Here is a 5,419-nt window from a genome sequence, read left to right on the forward strand (position 1 = left end):
ACCTCTTAATGAGCCTCTTAATGGTTCAGACCTCTTACTGATTCAACACTTAATGATTCAGACTGTTTGTTTCACGAGCAGATGTCTGAATGGTTCAGACATTTGCCTCTGAATGGTTAAGACCTCTAATCAGAATTGGTCAGACATTTGTCCCTGAATGGTTAAGCATTATACAGACTCTTAATGGTTCAGACCTCTTACTGGTTCAACACTTAATGGTTCCGACCTCTTACTGGTTCAGCACTTAACCATTCAGATGTTGCCAAACAACCCCTAAATGTTGGATATCATAAAAGAAATAGTTAAATTGTCACAGGTTCAAGCCTGTATACATCAGTACTTATTAATTAACTTTATAAACTCCATGAAGAACAAATAATATACAGTTGAAAAATAGATCAAGGGTCTGAAAGTCACAAAAAGTGTTTTTTAATGCAGAGTGGGGAACCCGCGCGTTGCGGCGGAGTAGCATTCAATACCGGGCGATAATTTAAACATTAAAATGATAAAAAATTATGTATTTGTCATTGTTAGTTTAGCAATCTCCTCGTGAATCATGATATATTGTACAATAGTTATGTTAGTTTTCTTATTCGCATTTGTACTATCCTTTTCTTATAGTTTTCAAGTTAGTAGCGTCGATGTGGTACACATAATAGGAGTTACATATCTCAATTAAATAATAATGCAAGATAGGAACATAACTCCTTTATAAATTTGTTACATAACTTATGATTAGGATATTGCTAACCCCATAACTATTTTAAAACTATCAAAAACCAGTCAGCTACAAAAGATCCATAACAAACAATTGATGAGAAGTGCGTGCAACTTGCAAGGAAAAAAGAATTTGAATTAGACCAGCTTGTAATCTTGTATTAATAAGTTTTCGTGGCCTATTCATAGCATGTGGATTAGTTTGTTTAAATGGAACTGGCTCCATTCTTTGTAGGTTGTAAGTGTTTACTATATTTATTAATTTAATAGCTTAACTTTTAAGAATATATATAAAAAAAACTACAAGACCGTATAAATAATTCGATCATTGACACTTCCAAACACATAAATAACATAGTCTCACCAATTGGAACGTCCTACATGACTAACTCAATAATAACTTCAATCTACACATAAGTTAAAGAAAAGGAAATGGAATCAGTTTTCTGTGAAAGGCCAACATAAATTTTATTACCAAAACCCAGCAAGTTGCTAGAAGATAAAAACATTTACCAAGTGAAAATAAATAATCAGTACAAAGCACATTAACTCAATTGCCACCACCAAAACAGAACTTAACCGGCTTCAAAGACCATAAAAGATCGCAACGTGTTCCATGTTACCGACTACTCTTTGGCTTTGCATTTAACCCAAAGCATGCTCATGGCCTTTGTTTCTTCAACGCCTTCGCTAATGATACCAGCGCCCGATTAAACACTACATCATTGCGCCTTCGCCAAACACACCAGATTGTTGTCAAAGGAATGGAACGAAATGCTTTCCTCTTATTTTTTGACCCATTGATGGAGTCATGTAATCCCAGGAGATCCCAAAAACTAAAGGCATAAATCGCTTGCACTTTGCACCATTGACCAATAACCTGCCACAAGGATCGTACGAAGGGACATGAAACAAAAGTATGCTCGCATGACTCTTCAACCTCCCCACAGAAAGCACATAGATCTGAGATGCAATATATACTCCTTCTGGCTAGAACATCCATTGTCGGTAGGCGATTCTTCTCAGCTCTCCACGCCACTATCGATACCTTCTTGGGGACCCAGTTATTCCAACTAAATTTGTAATCCGGGACCGGTAATCTGATCCTTTGCAGCTTCCTTTTGATACTATCCACCGTGAACATGTCTGACCCGTCTAACTTTTTTCTACGACTTTACGCTAAGAAGCCTTCCACTTAAATCATGTTTTAAAACATGTTTAAATCATAGTTTGCCCATTAAAAAAACTGGTCAAATCTAAAAAACGTTCACAACAACAGGATTCATGTTAAATAATTCCAATTTCAGCGAGCGAAACCAAAGGTAATAGGCCAGATCTCACACTTACAGATTGTTAATCACATGCCAAACCCCTTTTTTAACCTTATGAGTTTTCTGATGTCCTAAATCGTCTTTGATTTTAACGAAACTATATTAGCCTTAGTCTCATTGGGGACCTGTCCTAAATCGTCTTTGATTTTAAAGAAACTATATTAGCCTTAGTCTCATTGGGGACCTCTTAATTGGGATTTTAAGTTCTCAGATAACATCTTGTGCCTGTGGTTAGCTACCCAACAAAGTCATAAAAAATGAACTTTTGAAGTAACTATTATTGACCCAAAAACATGAGCATGTAGTTGAGTTACAATCCAACCCAACTCTTTTTAGAAAAAGTAATGTTTGACCGAAAACCGAAAACCAAAAACAGTAGTAGAGGGTCCATCTAACCCAACCCACTATAGAAAAAGTAAATGTTTTAACCAATATCAAGTTACCCAACGTCCTAACCCGCTCAGCTTAAATTTGCAGTGAATGAGATAAAATTACCTATTTCATGGAATTGCCATGTAGATATCGATCAAAATGAATTTCATGGATCAAATGTTCATTCATGCTTATAGTATACGGGCGTTGTGTCAGGATTTATAGTCTTCTTCATGACAATAGTTGCAATATCCCTAAATTGATTCGATAATTGTGATTCTTTCTCCTTCTCTGCAACTTGCAGTTCTCCTTTCTCTAATACCTGTTATAATATTTGATCTTAAGATACAAATAAACCTAAAAAAAAGATCTGAACTCAATTAAAAAAACCTTTAGACATGAGCCACCTTTAGATCTTTCGACTTTGAAAGAACTCCTTTAGCAACACTTAAGTAAACAATGTGCAATTGCAATTCCTCACCCAAATCACTAAGACACATGCACAAAATGAATTCATCATTTAACTAATATTAAAAACACTGGTTCTAATGATTTTCCCTCATGGTGTGTGGAAGAAATAGTGCAGCCAAGCAACGTAATATCTATCACAAACAAAATTAACTCTCACATTCATAGTATATCAAAAGGGTAGGACATAATTTGCACCTGAGATATGCGGATTGCGGTTGCAACTCTATCAATCAGTCGTGGGGAGGACCTGCTTCACAATTGACAAAATTAAAACTGAGTGGTAGGGTTATGTAGAACAAAAGTAGAAATTCAAACGTTCATCATCATCTGGTTCATCACCCGAATCAATCAAATCAGGTAATGGGAAGAACTTACAGCACATGCTTATTTCAGAAACATCTGAGTAAGAGTTGTAGCAGCATATGGGTGAGCTTCCACCCTCATCCCACAGTTCCTTTCCTGCCATCATTTCAGAAATAAAACCGACCTAGAAAGCTACAGACAACTCAAAGGCTGCTTGATTCAAAGTTCCCAGCATAAATCCAAAGTCGCTGAAACAAATTCAAACATTAATATCCAAAACAAAATTGATGACAAAAATAGACAATGTTATTACATATACAATATTTTATTAAAGACAAGTTTTAGTACATTTGAATGCACTTTAGATGACTTTCAATCAATGGAAAGTAAATGAGTTAAGTGCCATACTGCTAACAGATCTTGGGGTACTTGAATTAAGAGAGTAAATTAAGACATGAGTATGCACTAAACTTTGACCAAACTGTGTGACTTTAACCGTGTAAATTAACATTTACATTCAGAAAAACGCAAGCGGGTTTATTTTAGCAATTTTAAACATGCAAAAAACACCTGTGACGGGTGGAAATAACCAGTAATTTATCAGTTCTTAAAAGCAACACTTGTAACGGGTCAACGAACACCAGACATTTATGATTAAGAAAACTAAGAATGAGATACACTCACTGTTACCGGCTGTAAACACTAAATGCACAGGATAAAGACAACTGTAATTAAAATATCGTTACTTACATAGTCGCTAACCAAGTTGTGCTGTAACATGTTGACCTCTGATTGCGATCGCCATCAATTTCCCACTCACATCAGCCTTTAATCAGCCATCGATGAGGTCACACACATCAACAATTACACCAAAACAAATGTCCTGAATCACCCACTTATTGTGCCCTAACTCAACCCAATATGAACACCACCTATTCTTTCACATAACAAATATCCGTTAATAGCCCCTTACGGTGTCGCAAATAGTTACTGCAGCTGTTAGAATCATCATTAAAGCCTCCAGAACTACAAAATTTCAACATCAGTTGCTAAATCTAATAGAAACTGAAGCACGTGACCTAAAAAAATCAAATGAAGGTCGCCAGACGTACCTTTGTTCTCGAAAAATATACATGCGGCCGCTAAATCGGAATCGGGTTGTCGGAACCAACCTTGACCACCATGTACTGCTAGGATCTCGTCTCAGTTCCAACCGATCTGCTCAAGAATCCTACCACCAAAACCATTTTTGATAAAATGAAGTAAATAATAGCAATCATATAAATTACTAATTAAAAACAATAACTCCTATCTTTAATTTCTTTATTAACAACATCATTTGTAATCCGCCAATCCAAAATCTACAACAATAGCAAGTAATAACAATACCAGAAGCTGCTATCAAATCTACTATAAAACAACAAATTCTCTATACACACAGTCCAACAAAATATGTCAACAAACTCTTAAAAGTTCATGTTAATCAGCCAACTTATTATACTAACATCATAAAACAAGCAACAACAATCACATAATCTATTATTCTACAAAACAAAATTAAAGTCAAAAACATTAAAAAAATAACCAAAACTGAAGAAAAAAAATACATACAAAGTCAACAATGGCGTCAAATTTATGCAAATGATTACCGCCAGTACACGCAGCAGAGTTCATCAAACCTTCATAAACCTTAGAGCATCCATTATCTCGGCTCGGATTCCGGCTGGGTTGGTTTAAAAAAGGTTTTTTTTGTTAAAATACCTGCAAAGTTTACAAATTCCCATCAGGATTCCAAGATTCAGCCTTTCAATTGAATCAAACTTTACCCCAACTTTCCAATATTTTCAAACAATTCTTTGATTCAGGTATTTTTTTTCCTGTATGAAAACAAAACACATCTATTTTCAAGCTCTCTAAAAAAATTAACCAAAGAAGCTTTGCTTACCAGATGGTTGGTTGAATCGAAATGATTGCACCACCACCGCCGTCGCCGTCACTTGAGTTACCACACCATTGCTTTAGAGATCTAGGGTTTCATATTAGATGTGAAAAAGGAAAAGTGATTAACAGCGATGATATCTATGGGTTAAACGACGATGAAGACCTTAGATTTAGGGTTTTGCAAGTTTACCTCTACTTCAATCATCGCTCGTTGGAAATCCAGAACTGAATCAATTAGGGTTTTGTAAGCTTGAATGAAAGCGTGAATGAGAAAGAATGATGCG

The 5,419-nt window shown here is 35.6% G+C and overlaps 1 long non-coding RNA gene and 1 pseudogene across 2 annotated transcripts; both read right to left on the reverse strand.

Annotated features, from left to right (window-relative positions):
- Positions 1-1,159: 1,159 nt before the first annotated feature.
- On the reverse strand, positions 1,160-3,357 carry LOC110944436 (annotated as a pseudogene).
- A 1,606-nt stretch (positions 3,358-4,963) lies between these two features.
- Positions 4,964-5,419, reverse strand: LOC110864824. Of its 2 annotated transcripts, XR_002550108.2 has the most exons (3): positions 5,326-5,419; positions 5,140-5,220; positions 4,964-5,071 (listed from the first exon to the last, which is right to left on the reverse strand). It is a non-coding gene; the product is annotated as an uncharacterized LOC110864824 (long non-coding RNA). The 2 variants fall into 2 exon arrangements; XR_002550109.2 differs by lacking the exon at positions 4,964-5,071 and having other exon boundaries at positions 5,139-5,220.

Source organism: Helianthus annuus, chromosome 6 (assembly GCF_002127325.2).
Source record: "Helianthus annuus cultivar XRQ/B chromosome 6, HanXRQr2.0-SUNRISE, whole genome shotgun sequence".
NCBI lineage: Eukaryota > Viridiplantae > Streptophyta > Magnoliopsida > Asterales > Asteraceae > Helianthus > Helianthus annuus.